We start from the raw sequence: 16,744 nt of genomic DNA, 5'->3' as shown, positions 1-16,744 counted from the left end.
TGTTTTTCTCTGATCCAAGAAAATCATATTAATAATTCTGCAATAATTGGGGCCCTGTTGGAGCTTTTGCTTTAGGGCCGATCAGCTTCAATTGACCCCTCTGCACAGCACATACAAGTGCTCAGTGTATTACTATGTAACTTCTTAATTGAGGAGGATCCCATTCAGCAGGGCCGCCTATAGGCACAGGCTAGAGCAACAAGTCACCTTTGCCTTAGGAGAGTCAATTTGCCAAATTGGGGAGCACGGTAAACTATAAAATGAAATATTTAAAGGATAAAAGTCTCATTAAAGTGTGAAGTCCAGCGATGTGCGTACATGACTCCGCCGGCCTCCGTGCATCATTAAGTGCTCTGCGTGAGCCTACAGATGGTCTTACGAGTAGTTGGGACTATAATGCTCATTCACACGCTATTTTCCCCCGCTATAGCTTACGGTCTTGGATCCGGGTGGCATGAATTCTTTGTAATACAACAGCTGATTTTTTTCCTCCACAACAGGAAGTCCAGCGTCTGCGGTTTACATCAAAGAGGCGCGGCACCGAGGGATTGATAAGTGGTTTCACAGACTGTAAAATCCTGCGTATTCCAGGACCTCGGGCACTACGCTTCACTATATCTCTATTTCTGACAGGCACTACACATTTTTTCATAACATTTAAGGAGACATTGACCCTTCCATTTTTGTCTCGTAGGGCTGAGCAATGAATTAATGACGTCGTATAACAGTCAGGGGGGCATCCACATTGTAGTCCTGAAGATCACCTCCACAATATTCCAAAACGATCCCCGTATGTAGCATGTACGATGCGGAATATCTGCTGCGCATTGCCAGGCAAATAATCAATGGCGTATTACAGCACCAGGGATTCGTGACATTTTCATTCACATAATGTGTAAACGCTGGCTACATCCTTACATTGCATGGAGAAATCTGATTTTCCGTTCTAAAAATGCGAAAAATGATACTTTAGAAGCTGTTGGGGACCAAGTGTCGTGAGTGGTTTCGGCTCAGGGGAGACCCCGGGAGAATCTGGTGTCAGAAGGTCACAGCACCTTGCTACAGGCAGGTTCACTACTGTTACATGATAATATCTCCTTGCTTGTGGTGCTGTAAGGGTTAAGCATCCTTGCCTGCCTGGCTGCTGGCTACAGCTTCTAATCTCAGGTGTGGCTCTTTGGGATCACTCCCCTTCACTATTTAAGTCAGTTCGTTCTAACGAATGACTAGAGGACATGTGAACATAGCCTAAAAGAGCAACATCTCAGGTGAGAAACAGCCATCATCCACAGTGACTAGAGCACGGACCTCTAATAAAAGGGTTTTCCAGTTCAGAAAACCCTTCTTCATCCTCTATGTTTTCAAATTCTGAATTAATAGTTCAGAATTCTCAATTCTTGACTAGAGCGGAAATCAGTTACGATGAGTGTCTTGTGCTCTGGAAGACTGCTCCTCTCCGGTATTACTCAGATAGCCATTTGATGTGAATGGACAAGGTGTAATACCTTAATAATCCTGAGAAGGTGCTCCAGAGAAATTAAACACTTATTGCCAGGTTTTGTGTGCAGGGACTTTTGTCAATGAATCCTGATAAAGCCAATTTCATGTGTCCAATATTCATGGTCCAAGTAGAGAACATGATGTCTGGACTGGCCATGAACTCAACAGTTTCATAGACTGTTGAGTTTACACCACGAGACCATTGTGGCCCGTATCAGACCTGCACTGGCCCTCAGATACGGGATCCATGCACTGACCCTTATCCCATAGGTACACTTAAGGGTAGTGAGGTCTGGGCCCCCAGCATGTCCCTATCTCCTATTCACGCCCTGACCTTAGTCTCCCGCAACCTGGGGTGGACAGGGCACACTGAAACAACCCTCTCCCAAAAGACATGGACAGGGGAAGAACTGAAACGCCCTCACTCTGCAAACAACCACAAAGGGAAGACAATAAAGACACAAGAGGAAATAAAATATAAGGGGAGGAAGTAAGGCACACTGAGGGACACTTCCACACCACACAAGCAACAGATCGCAAGTCACCAAAAGAGGATAGCCAAAGACACCGGATTTTTGCATGAGCAGATGCTCTCTTCGGCGATCTCCTTACAAACTCCCCAGCCTTAAATAGGGAGAGACCAGCTGTGGATTGTAATCAGCGACCTGACTCTTCAGAGTCGCACTATGCTCTGCAAGGATTAACTCCTGCATGGCTGGGAGCAGTGGAAACAACTCGGCCGACGCTCGGCAGAGCTAAGCATTCCAGAGAAACCAGGTTGCCTGTTGGACTCTGCCATGTGACCAGGGTCTGACACCGTTGCTGTAACCTGCGAGTGCAGATCCGGACAGCGCATGACACAATATCCAGAGCATTGTTGTTTTAGGATGGTTCGGAGTGCTCAGGTACATACCCAATAGTGTTGTGCGGATCAGCAGCACACGTGGACGCCTCACCACGGACAAATTCAATGAAGTGTTCCTTTAAGGAAAATGTGAAAATCAAGCCAACTATTGACTCCGTAATAAACATAAATGAATAAAGCCGAGGATTCACTTTAATTAAGAACTTGCTACATTAAACTTACATTTATATCCATTTACTACAGATAAGAACATTCAGAGCGTCGAGTATTGTGGCTTAAATCTTCTGGAGTAAAAGCGCATCAATATTTTATTAACCTTCTGTGTTTATGTAAGTGGCCGGCGTTAACCGAGCTGGTTATGGTCATAATAAAGATGGATAAACACTGTTTTATGTATAGAATTTCCGTAATAAAAGATAATTGATTTATCGCTACTTTAGAGAGGGTTAATTGTGAAGTTTTAATGCGAAAAATGTCTTAAAAACACATATGTGCTGCATGTTTCTGGGTCTCGCTATGAATTGCTAATGCGCATTATTCACAGCCCTGCGCTGACAATTATCTATTTTCAACCTGCTTAAGATTCACATAAGCGAAGCCATAAAAGCACATATGGCGCAAACAATATATCTCTTCTTAAAGGGACATACACCACTATGGAGACGCCTCTCCCTGTAAATAATGGGAATTTAATTTCCTTTAACACAGAACCAAATACTATTACAATATTAACCCTTTAAAGGGAACCTGTCACCAGATTTGGCCCCTATAAGCTGCAGCCACCACCAGAATACTGTATATAAGAGCCCAGGCTGCTCTGTATAATGTAAAAAACATCTTTTTAATACTCACCTAGGGGACGGTCCGGTCCGATGGGTGTCGCTGCTCTCCGCTCCGATGGGTGTCGCTGCTCTCCGGTCCGATGGCTGTCGCTGCTCTCCGGTCTGATGGGTGTCGCTGCTCTCCGATCCGGTGGCTCCTCTCTGCGGCCATCACTGTCCTCCTTCTGCCCAGTCCAGTATGGATGACATGTCCTACGTCATCCACAAAGGCCGACATTGAGGTCCTGCGCAGGCGCACTTTCATCTGTCCTGCTGAGGGCAGAGCAAAGTATTGTAGTGCGCATGCACAGGCGGTTCTTAACCTTTCCTCGCGCCTGTGCATTACAGAACTTTGATCTGAAGATGAAAGTGCACCTGCGCAGGACCACAGTGTCGGCCGGTGTGGATATGTCTACGTCATCCATACTTGCTGGGTAGAAGATGGATGGAGATCACAGCAGAGAGGCGGCGCCAGACCAGAGAGAAGAGCGACACCCATCAGACCGGAGAGCAGCGACACCCATCGGACCGGAGAGCAGCGACACCCATCGGGCCGGAGAGCAGCGACACCCATCGGACCGGAGAGCAGCGACACCCATCAGACCGGAGAGCAGCGACACCCATCAGACCGGAGAGCAGCGACACCCATCAGACCGGAGAGCAGCGACACCCATCAGACTGGAGAGCAGCGACACCCATCAGACTGGAGAGCAGCGACACCCATCAGACCGGAGAGCAGCGACACCCATCAGACCGGAGAGCAGCGACACCCATCAGACCGGAGAGCAGCGACACCCATCAGACCGGAGAGCAGCGACACCCATCGGACCGGAGAGCAGCGACACCCATCAGACCGGAGAGCAGCGACACCCATCAGACCGGAGAGCAGCGACACCCATCAGACCGGAGAGCAGCGACACCCATCAGACAGGAGAGCAGCGACACCCATCAGACAGGAGAGCAGCGACACCCATCAGACCAGAGAGCAGCGACACCCATCAGACCGGAGAGCAGCGACACCCATCAGACCGGAGAGCAGCGACACCCATCAGACAGGAGAGCAGCGACACCCATCAGACAGGAGAGCAGCGACACCCATCAGACCGGAGAGCAGCGACACCCATCCAACCGGAAAGCAGCGACACCCATCGGATCGGAGATCAGCGACACCCATCAGACCGGAGAGCAGCGACACCCATCGGACCGGAGAGCAGCGACACCCATCAGATCGGAGAGCAGCGACTCCCATCGGACCGGAGAGCAGCGACACCCATCAGATCGGAGAGCAGCGACACCCATCGGATCGGAGAGCAGCGACACCCATCGGACCGGAGATCAGCATCACCCATCGGACCGGAGAGCAGCGACACCCATCGGACCGGAGAACAGCGACACCCATCAGACCGGAGAGCAGCGACTCCCACTGGACCGGAGAGCAGCGACACCCATCAGACAGGAGAGCAGCGACACCCATCAGACCAGAGAGCAGTGACACCCATCAGACCGGAGAGCAGCGACACCCATCAGACCGGAGAGCAGCGACACCCATCAGACCAGAGAGCAGTGACAACCATTGGACCGGAGAGCAGCGACACCCATCAGACCGGAGAGCAGCGGCACCCATCAGACCGGAGAGCAGCCACACCCATCGGACCGGAGAGCAGCGACACCCATCAGACCGGAGAGCAGCGACACCCATCAGACCGGAGAGCAGCGACACCCATCGGATCGGACCGCCCCCTAGGCGAGTATTATACAGGTCTTTTTTACATTATACAGAGAGGCCTGGGCTCTTATACACAGTGTTCTGGAATCCTGTATATAGGAGCTCACTGGTGGTGGCTGCAGCTTATAGGGAACAAATCTGGTGACAGGATCCCTTTAAGGTGATATCTCTTTAGAACTTGTGGACACGGAAAGTTTTTGTTGTTTTGTTCTTTTACGTTCCAGTCTTCGTAGAGCCATTACTTTTTTCTTTTTTTTCCCCATCTAAGTAGCTAAGAGCTTGGGGTTTTTTGCAGTTTTTAGTGCCATCCTTTAAAACTACATACTAAGTGTTTAGAAAAAAAAAGTGTTAGGTTTTTTAGTTGTTTTTTTTTAAGGAGTTGAGTGGCTAAAACAAAAAACAACAATTCTATAAGTGTGTGCTTTTTACATATGAATGCAGAATAAATTACATTCATTTTTTGTCACACTATGTGCGGGGAAGAACCAAGCGAGTGGCGAAAGGGAAGGGGACCCCTGCGTCTAGGGAAGATGGTGACCCCTGACCAAACCTACCGCTGGTCCCTGGGGTCCCTCACCGCCCTAGATAGGTTCCGCACCTATGCACTGGGCCGGATACCTGACCCTAGATATCCCTACCTCTGGTCCCTGGGGTCCCTCACCGCCCTAGATAGGTTCCGCACCTATGCACTGGGCCGGATACCTGACCCTAGATATCCCTAGTGCTGGACCCTAAATAGGGACCCCACTAAACACTAAAGGAAAGGCTCTGTTCACACGTTGTGTTTTTGCTGCACTTTGTGTTTAGTTTTTTTTGCAGCTTCTTGGTGGGTTTTATACAAATTAAAAGCTGCTTTTTACAGCACAAGTAAAAGCTATGAGAAATCTCATGCACACAATTGCTTTTTTTCCTGACTGAAATGGAGAAACTGCTGCGTTTTTTTAAAGAAACAACCTGTCAATTCTTTTAGCGTTTTTGAAGCATTTTTTTCACCATTTTTTCACAATTGAAACTAATGAGAAAGTCAAAATAAGCTGCAAAAATGCAACTACTGTGTTTTTGCTGCTTTTGTGGTGAATGAAGCTGACTTTATTAAAAATGTACTGTAGATAAACGGCACACGAAGAACGCAACAAAAAAAGGAAGCACAAACGCAACAAAAATGCAACAAAAATACAACAAAATCCGCTTTTTGGAAACAACTTTTTTCATGCCAAGAGAGCAGGTTTTGGCTGCAGAAAAAAGGCAGAAAAAATTGAACATGTGAACGAAGCCTTAAGGTGGCTTTACACGCTACGAGATCACTAAAGCGATCTCGTTGGGGTCACGGAATTTAGTGACGCACATCCGGCCGCTTTAGCGATGTCGTTGCGTGTGACACCTATGAGCGATTTTGAATCGTCGCAAAAACGTTCAAAATCACTCATCGGTGACATGGGGGTCCCTTCCTAAATATCGCTGCTGCTGCAGGTACAATGTTGTTTGTCGTTCCTGCGGCAGCACACATCGCTATGTGTGACACCGCTGGACCGACAAACATCTCCTTACCAGCATCCACCGGAAAAGGAGGAAGGAAGGAGGTGGGCGGCATGTTCCGACCGCTCATCTCCTCCCCTCCTTTTCTATTGGGCGGCGGTTCAGTGACGCTGCTGTGACGCTGAACAAACCGCGCCCCTTAGAAAGGAGGCGGTTCGCCCGTCACAGCGATGTCGCTGCACAGGTATGTGCGTGTGACGCTGCCGTAGCGATAATGTTTGCTACAGCAGCGATCACCCCATATCGTTACAACGACGGGGGCGGGTGCTATCGCGCTCGACATCGCTAGCAACTGCTAGTGATGTCGTAGCGTGTAAAGCGGCCTTTAGGCTCCGCTGCTTGAAACCATTGATTGGTACGTCTGATGTATCGCCCCCGTGCCAGCGGCAGAGCCGCTCGGATCCTGAGCCGCGGTGGCTCGAAGGGTCTCCGGATCCGGGGGGGTCCGCGCGGACACTCAAATTAAAAGAAGAGGGGGGATATGTACAAGGGAGTTAGAAAGTTCTTGACACTACCCACGGTGCGTGGTAATGTGAGGGACCACTGCTGCTGTTGGGGAACCCGGTGATGATGGTGCAGCAGCAGGATGTTTAACCCCTCCTTGGGTAGGGGGTTTGTGTCCCGGGGCCCGTTGGACGGTTGGTGCTGGGGTGCCGTTGGGGATAGAAAAGGGTTTTTCAGTGTACTCACTCAGTCCAGAAACAACAACACCGACAGCTTGTAAACCAAAGTTCTGAGCACCACTGCAGCTTGTAGGGAGCACGCTTGGGTCCCGCTCACCCATATGGCTAACGGAGTGAGCTGCTCTCAGGGTTCACGCGTAGGATTTCTTTGGACTGTATTGGGAAAGTCCTATCCCATCGGTGCGCTAGTATCCAGATTTTGGAGCGGGTTGGGGATGAATCTTGAAGTCTTCACCTCCGTCGGGTAAATTACCGGAACGCGTGAAGCTACTTTCCGGCCTAGGGTTCACGTACCCCGTCGTGCCCTGGCCCCTGCCTGGTGATAGCTCAAGGCCATCGGCTGCTCTTCTTGGCAGTTCGTGCCCCTAGAAACAATCCCCTGCGACCGGGGTTCCAGCTCCTACCAGGCCCAGACCAACGTCTGCCACCTAGTAACTACAGGAGCCCTACTCCGGGCAGGTGACCTCTCCCTCTCAGAGAGCCATCTGCACCTCCTTCCTCTCCTCAAGCTCCACTGTCACTTTCTCACTTTCCCCTCACCAACCCCCCATATAGGCGGCCCTATTCCCTTCAGGCCCCCCAATGGTGTGTCTGGTGGGTACAGTGTAAAGTGTTTCTAGGATTTTGATTGGCTAAGCTGTTAGCAACACCAAAGGACCAGGATCCGTAACCAAGGAGGGTGGATACTGTGCAGAAGGGCAGATTGCACAATACCCGGTGACGACCTGATAGGCCAGGGCGTCACACTGACCTCTAGTTCAGCAATCATGGGCAGAGACGAGGGTCACACCTGAGAATGACCATGCCGGTCAGGAAAGAACTATGCGACTATTCTCAGTGATCAAGAACAAGAGTTTTACTTATAAGAATATAAGTGCGTCTTAGAGTCTTAAAACTACTTCAAATAGAACATATATCATCTTATATCTGTAATAATGTGGTACCTTATCCGCTAACCAACACAATACCCAATTCATTACTTTGCAATCAGTGATTCAGGACACTTTAGGAAGAGCATTTGCAGCACTGATATCAAAAATACATTTTTCATGAGAACTTCATCCAGATGGACACTCAAGGTCTATAACAATGGAATGCACCGGACTATGCTGCTATCAGCTGACAGTAATCTGTAAGAATGTAATGTAAAATGCTGAGAAATACTTTCTTATAGATGAGATCCACACAAGACGTTATGTCCATGTAACTCCATAAAGAAGTGATACATTTCATTGTCTCATAATGATATTTTCACCAACTATAACCAACTCCAATCCAGCATCTGTCGTCCATTGGATAATTCATTTAAGGAAACCTTTCACATGGAAAAACGTTATTAACCTGTAGACATGGGGTTAATCTGCAGGTTAATAGAGTTTGGATCCTGTCTGGCGCTTGCACATTGAGCCCCGCTGCCGGGAGGAAATGAACCTTAATCCTCCTGGCAGCATTCCGGTTTAGTCACCACTCTGTGCATGGAAAGTGATGGCTATAACCGCCCCCCCGCAGTAACTGACAGCCACTCAGCATTCGAGGAAGCTGTCAGTCAGTGGCTGGGGGTGGTTACAGTTGCTGCTTTTCATGCATAGACGGTGACTGAATCCGCGACTGAAACTCGAATGCTGCCAGGAGGATTAAAGTTCATTTCCTCCCGGTAGTGGGGCTCAACATGGAGGTTAATAGCATTTTTCCACGTGACAGGTTCCCTTTAAGACATCATGAAATCGGAAAATAGGTTCAAAAAAAGCCATGACTTAAGTTGACATAAGCCAATAACACTAATTTTACTGATACAATGGCAGAGGGGATATATTAGGCAGCAAGTGAGCACTCCTGAAGATGTCATGTTGTAAACAAGTAGACTGGACAAGTGTTTAAGGCTACACATTATTTTGATGGTCAAACTGGGATGGTTGATTACTGGGTTCAAATATTAGATCATGGGCACTGGTATTCATTAAACCTACCTAATACAGCTACAGACCACATACAACAATGATAGCTGCAATATTCCCCAGTGGCAGTGACCTACATCAACAGGATAGTGCAGTATTCCATACTGCAAAGCGTTCATGATCTAGACTTGGCCTTCAAATTTTCCAGATCTCCATCCAACTGAGCGGGAAGTGCTGGAAAAGTGTGACGTATGGAGGCTGAACCTCGAAATTAAAGCATCGCATACACATTAGATGGCTGTTAACTGAACGATGCTTCGGCCGATCACTCAATTAACAGCCGTCTCAGCTGTTTCTCCCATATACTTTTTTGGCTGAGCACTCCTGTATTCTTTACGATAGAAAAATCTTGAGAATCTGGCGGTAGCTTATGTCTGAATGCACAAAACGATCGTCAGTCCGAAATCAGACATGACCAATCAACTTCTCCCCAACAATCAGTTGGACGGTGCCCCCATCAGACAGGACCAATCAACATCTCCCCAACAATGAGTTGGACGGCACCCTCAACAGACAGGACCAATCAACATCTCCCCAACAACCAGTGCCACCATCAGACAGGACCAATCAACATCTCCCCAACAATCAGTTGGATGGCACCTCCATCAGACAGAACAAATCAACATCACCTCAACAATCAGTTTGACAGCACCCCCATTACGACCAATCAACATCTCCCCAACAATGAGTTGGACGGGGCCCCCATCAGACAGGACTAATGAACATCTCCACAACAATCAGTTGGACATTGCCCCCCATCAGACTGGACCAATCAACTTCTCCCCAACAATCAGTTGAACACTACCCCAATCAGACAAGACCAATCAACATCTCCCCAACAATCAGTGGACGGCACCCCCATCAGACAGGACCAATCTTTATCTCCCCAACAAACAGTTGGAGTGCACCCCCATCAGACAAGACCAATCAACATCTTCCCAACAATCAGATGGATGGCACCTTCATCAGACAAGACCAATCAACATCTCCCCAACAATCAGATGGATGGCACCTTCATCAGACAAGACCAATCAACATCTCCCCAACAATGAGTTGGACGGCACCTCCATCAGACAGGACCAATGAACATCTCCTCAGCAATCAGTTGGACGGGGCCCCCATCAGACAAGACCAATCAACATCTCCCCAACAATCAGCCCCCATACACATTAGAGTGTTGGACAAACCCGTCAGTGTTGCGAGTGTGGCCAACATTAGCCCCATGTGTATGGGAGGCATTAGAGTCTGTAGATAACATCTTGGTGCCATCAGAGATCTTGTGGAGTTCACTTTTCGGTGATTCAGAGCTGTTTTGGAGACACAACGAGAGGCTAAACAATACTGGGAGGCAGTATGACTGCTATCGGCGTGAATTTATATATTCCCTTCCCATTGCTTTAATGAATCATTTTAATGAAGCTATTAAGCCATCAATCATGCCAGTGCTTCAGTTTTCTATCTCACCAACTGTAAAAGCCTCTCAGGAGAGAAAAAAGGCCCAGTATTCTGAAATCCCCTGTTCTTAAATTATCTCTGTGAACCTCTCTGGAATTTCCCTACTTGAAAGAAATCAGGCTTCTGTATGAAGATGAAGAACAAGAAAAGCAGAACTGCTCGAGGAGAAAAGCTAAGCCGAGTCCACAATAAGTGGGTCATGGCCCAGCCATTGTAAATAGGATGAGCTGCTATCAGAGGAGTGGTGCCATGAAGGCTCCTGCCGGTAACGCACTAGTCGGTTAAAGGGAACCTGTCACCAGCTTTCCCATCTCTATGTCTCTATGTTAAGACTACAATTCCCATCTTAAATATGTTTTAACCATCGCAGTGTAGCATACCTAAAAAAACCTTTGATTTTGTCTCTTACTGTATGTAAATCACTGCTGAGACGTCCCATGGGTTGCCCCAGACCATCCCACAACCTATGCAACACTTTATAATTCAGTCATCGGGCCTTGATTGAGGAGGATGATGTCCCCAATGACATCCCCATCACACTGCCTACCTCGCGCTCTCATCGTACACTTTAAGGTTGGCGCATGCGCATTGTTGAGATGATGATTAGCTGAGTCCAAGGTGTCCCAGTGGAGAATAACCAAAATGCAAGTATTCAACTAATCTGCATCTCCAGGACCAGAGGAAGCAAGCATTATACAGATCCGATGGGTGATAGTCATTCTTTATAACTATTCTCTCCTCTTGTTACGTTGGTGACTATTATGTGACTGGATAGGAACCCCACAGTTGGCCCTCAGACTATGTAGGCCCTGAGCTGACCCTCAACCCAGAGGTACACTAGATGGTAGTGAGGTATTGGCCACCAGCATCTCCCTATCTCCTGTCCAGACCCTGCTGTAACACCCTCCACACCTACCACCCAAGGGTCAGTAATCACAAAACCCCACCGACAAACAACACTGACAGGGCGGACAACAAAACTTACGCACCCCAAAAACAAACTACAGGGAGGTATATTGCGGGGAAAATAATGTTAGAGGAAGGTAGCTAAACAACAGGATACAGCCACACCAAACAACTGAAGACGACAGCAGCAACAACAGCAAACACCTCCTTCCAGCTCAAGACCAAGCTCCAGAATGAACTCTGAATAACCGGCGCCCTCTGCTGGGAGCAGAGGGTATTTATCCAGGCTGGGAGTGCTCATCAGTGGAAACACCTGATCAGGGGTAATGAGCTTGCTGCTATCAAGAAAACTGGCATTAACCCCGTGCATGCCAAAAGGAGAAAACATGTTTAATGTGTAGAGTCTCAGATGGTTAAAAGAGACTCAGAGCTTGAGCCTGTCAAAGGGAGACGACCGTGACACCTCTGGTTTATAGATGAGAATCCTTATCATAGAACCCCCTGTATTAAAAAGGCTTCAATGGACTCTGTCAACAAGTTTTTGCTATATAAGCTGAAGCCAGCATGCTGTAAGGGTTAACACAGAAAGCTCAGGCACGCCTGTATTGTCACTGTCCGATCTTTTGATTTTGTTTATTTGCTATGCTTGTTTCAGCAGCCGGACCCTTATCATTGGGGTGGCTGGCTGGCTCATGCCTCTTGTCCGGACGCTCCCTGCTGTGACTGACACCTCACAGTCAATTTCTATTGAGGGTCCGGTGTGCGTGGGAGAGCTCTAACAGATCAGGAAACGCAATTCTTAGATAATGTCAGAACGGCTGCACACAGTCATCTAAGTCAAACATGGTTAGTTTCAGAGTCTCTTTGCCTACAAAATGCTGCTCTCAGATCAAGTAGCAAAAACCTGCTGAAAGATTCCCTTTAAAAGCATTTAATATGGATCACCATTCAATAAAATGGGTAATAAGGAGCAGACTAGTGGACAGTGGACTCTTCAAACTCCGCGATAACCTGGTTGAAGGTGCCGCAGGGTTCCAAAAATGACCCATCTTCCTACATTGTATAGTGTCTGTCAATAGTACTGCATGTCTCATACAAGCGGCCACTACACAATGTATGGAGCTGGGTCACTTTTTCTACACCCAACAGCTATATCAGCTGACTAGTAGGGGTGTCTTCTGTCGGACCCCATACATTTATGTCATTGACATCCTAAGGAAAAAAGTCACCTTCCTTACGATGTCAAATCAATTGTTAAATATATTTTCCTACAGTAATGGTATACAGTGGGTGATATAAGTATTGAACACGTCATCAATTTTCTAAGCAAATATATTTTCTAAATTTATGGAAGGAACAAAAGCTCAGCGCTCACAGAAGAAGCCACGGAACCTTCAGGATTTGAAGAGTGTTTGTGTGGAAGAATGGGCCAAAATCACACCTGAGCAATGCATGCGACTAGTATCTCCATACCGGAGGCGTCTTGAAGATGTCATCAAGAACAAAGGCTTTTGTACCAAGTCTCAGATGAGTTTCAGTAAGTGTGTTCAATACTTTTTCTCTGTGTCATTTCTCATTATTACACTTACATTAATTTGCGGAGTTCTATGGTTTGATCTCTGGGCCTGTGTGGGTAGGATGGGTTGTTAGTGAGAAATTCATGTGAATAGCACCTTTATAAGTATATTTACTTAGTAAATTGGTGACATGTTGTTACTGATTTCACCCGCTGTATTGCTTGACCTCCTCCTTTTTCTTTTACTTGGATCAGTCCTCCTCCCCTTTGGCCCAAGCGGTTTTAATTGGCAGGAGACTGCTCTTATTTTTGCTTTCAGCTTTCACAGAACAAGTGGAAGATGATATTTTTTAGCACCTTTCACTTGGAGATGGTGCTGTGTGGCAGCCATTGCTCCTGTGGCGCTGTGCCTGTGGGATGGTGGGGCCTGGAGTCATGGGAGCTTAGCCTTGCAGCATGGTTCACGCATGCTGTGGAGCACCAGGTCACCTGCCCAGCTGGTGCGCTATCAGTGTCAGTGTGCATTGTACAGAGAGAATGAGGCAGGCAGGAAAAGAAGAGACCAGCCCCAATAGTGGCATCTGTTTCAGAGGCAGAACTAGTCTCTGCTTACCAGGAATTCTCTTTACAATGCGCACTGACAGTGCACTCTCTTGCTGTCTTGTTACTTCTCATCAGAGCTTGTGAGAGAGCGCACTGTCACTGTGCATTGAAAGTACTATCACACTCTTATTAGAATTGACAACCAACACATGCTCAGTGAAGTAGCACAGCCCCAGAAATGGATGTCACTGATGACGCTTCGTTTTAGGTTGGGGATAGAGGCTGTGACAGTGTCCTCAGCCTCTGCCCCCTGATGACGGCTCGCTTATGTATCCCAGCATACACTGGGGATTCTCAAACAAAGTGTCATCAGACAGGAAGTTGGTAAAGAATGAAATAAAAGCAGTTAGCGCACTGAGAGAACGGTAGGGAATTTTAAATTTAAAAAGAGATTAGATTATTACAATAAATGGATAGTCATTTAGTGTGAGAGAATACAATACATTATGTTTTTATAGAAACTATCTTGCCCTATAACTGAATGATGTCATAGGGCTCAACTAACACTGATGGGCAGGGAAGTTTCACATTTCTACACACACCCCTGTGGCTCTTATTGGTGCATAGTTCAGGGGAGGTATTTCTTTGTTTGGGATACTATATAAACTGGTCACATGATGTAATAAAGCAGAAACTTTCAGTACACCACAAAGTGTGTGCTGCATTGATTTCCCAAGCGCTTGTAAAACAAATCTTACAAATTTGGAATTCCAATGGCACAGAAGGTGTGTATTTCACTCACATTAAGTAATAAAATGAATATTAGTTTCGGAACACCCCTTTAATCTAAAATGTAATATGGAGAATATATCACAACAGAACATATCAGGCAGAATAATCCCCCATCATTTTCTCAATAAAAACTGTGGAGTAAAAGTGAAATGTAGCTACAGTAGGTGGCTCAGTCGGTAGCACTGTTGCTTATGCTTACATGTACATTTGTCCTGGGTACGGTCAATGGGACCAAGAACAGTCACCAAAATAGTTACATAGATTGAAAAAAGACCTAGGTCCATCTCGTTCATCCTTCCTCCACCAATTCTACATTTGGTCACTATAAGTCATTTTATAACCAACAATGTTTTGTACTGAGGAATCCTCCCCCTGATATAAAGCTGTTCTAGTATCGGCCATTACTACCTCTTGTGGTCGGTATTCCACAGTCTGACCGCTCTAACTGTAAAGAACCCTTTCCTATTTGGCTGTCGGAATCGCTTTTCTTCCCCCGCAGTGAGTGCCCCTGGTTCTTAGTATTGTCTTTGGAAGAAATAAGTCATGTGCCAGTCCTTTATATTGACCCCACATGTATTTATACATATAAATGAGATCTCCTCTGAGACGTCCTTTTTGTAAGCTAAACAAATCTAACTTTTTCAACCTCTCATCACACGGGGGCTTCCATTACTCATCATACGGGCAGCCTCCATTACTCATCATACGGGCGGCCTCCATTACTCATCATACGGGCGTCCTCCATTACTCATCATGCGGGCGGCCTCCATTTCTCATCATACGGGCGGCCTCCATTACTCATCATATGGGGGCTTCCATTACTCATCATACAGGCGGCCTCCATTACTCATCATACGGGCGGCCTCCATTACTCATTATACGGGCGGCCTCCATTACTCATCATACGGGCGGCCTCCATTACTCCTCATACGGGCAGCCTCCATTACTCATCATACGGGCGGCCTCCATTACTCATCATACGGGCGGCCTCCATTACTCATCATACGGGCGGCCTCCATTCCTCATCATACAGGCGGCCTCCATTCCTCATCATATGGGCGGCCTCCATTACTCATCATACGGGCGTCCTCCATTACTCATCATACGGGCGGCCTCCATTACTCCTCATACGGGCAGCCTCCATTACTCATCATACGGGCGGCCTCCATTCCTCATCATACGGGCAGCCTCCATTACTCATCACACGGGCGGCCTCCATTACTCATCATACGGGCGGCCTCCATTACTCATCATACGGGCAGCCTCCATTACTCATCATACGGGCGGCCTCCATTACTCATCATACGGGCGGCCTCCATTACTCATCATACGGGCGGCCTCCATTCCTCATCATACGGGCGGCCTCCATTCCTCATCATATGGGCGTCCTCCATTACTCATCATACGGGCGGCCTCCATTACTCCTCATACGGGCAGCCTCCATTACTCATCATACGGGCGGCCTCCATTCCTCATCATACGGGCGGCCTCCATTACTCATCATACGGGCATCCTCCATTCCTCATCATACAGGCGGCCTCCATTACTCATCACACGGGCGGCCTCCATTACTCATCATACAGGCAGCCTCCATTACTCATCATACGGGCGGCCTCCATTACTCATCATACGGGCGGCCTCCATTACTCATCATACAGGCAGCCTCCATTACTCATCATACGGGCGGCCTCCATTACTCATCATACGGGCGGCCTCCATTACTCATCATACAGGCGGCCTCCATTCTTCATCATACAGGCGGCCTCCATTCCTTGTAGTAGTCTAGTTGCCCGCCTTTGAACTGACTCTAACTTCTGAATATCCTTTTTTAAAATGTGGAGCCCAAAACTGGTTCCCATATTCCAGATGTGGCCTTACCAGTGATTTATAGAGGGGTAACAATACACTGGGATCCCGGGATATAATCTCTCTTTTTATACACCCTAGAATCTTGTTTGCTTTTGCAGCTGCTGCCTGACATTGAGTGCTGCTGCTCAGCTTATTTGTAATGAGAATACCCAAGTCCTTCTCCTGTTCTGTAGTCCCGAGTTTACTTCCATTTAATGTATACGCAGTTATAGGATTACTCCGTCCTAGGTGCATTACTTTACATTTATCAACATTAAATCTCATTTGCCAAGTATCTGCCCATTCTGACATCTTATCCAGATCTTTTTGTAATATTGTATCAAGGTCAGTTTTTAGTATCCTACATAGTTTGGTGTCATCAGCAAAGACTGACACTTTACTATCAATCCCATCCACAAATGAAGAGAACATAATAAGTGTCTCAAGTGCATCCAAGTGTACCCAACAAAGGCTGAAAACGTGCACCACAGGGTCTTATGGTATCTGATTTGGGGGTCCTGATAATCATATTTGGGGATTTTTATATCATATGGCTTCTATCACTGGACTGCAGGGTATAAACAAAAGCAGACGAGGT

At 47.2% G+C, this 16,744-nt stretch overlaps 1 protein-coding gene across 5 annotated transcripts in view; it reads right to left on the bottom strand.

Moving 5' to 3' along the window:
• Window positions 1-16,744, bottom strand: part of CACNA1E (calcium voltage-gated channel subunit alpha1 E) — a 964,825-nt gene that overhangs the window by 286,370 nt on the left and 661,711 nt on the right. The window lies entirely within an intron of this gene.

This window comes from Anomaloglossus baeobatrachus, chromosome 8 (genome assembly GCF_048569485.1).
Source record: "Anomaloglossus baeobatrachus isolate aAnoBae1 chromosome 8, aAnoBae1.hap1, whole genome shotgun sequence".
Classification (NCBI taxonomy): Eukaryota; Metazoa; Chordata; class Amphibia; order Anura; family Aromobatidae; genus Anomaloglossus; species Anomaloglossus baeobatrachus.
Note: the sequence above shows the minus strand (reverse complement) of the source record. Positions and strands in the feature narration are given on the sequence as shown.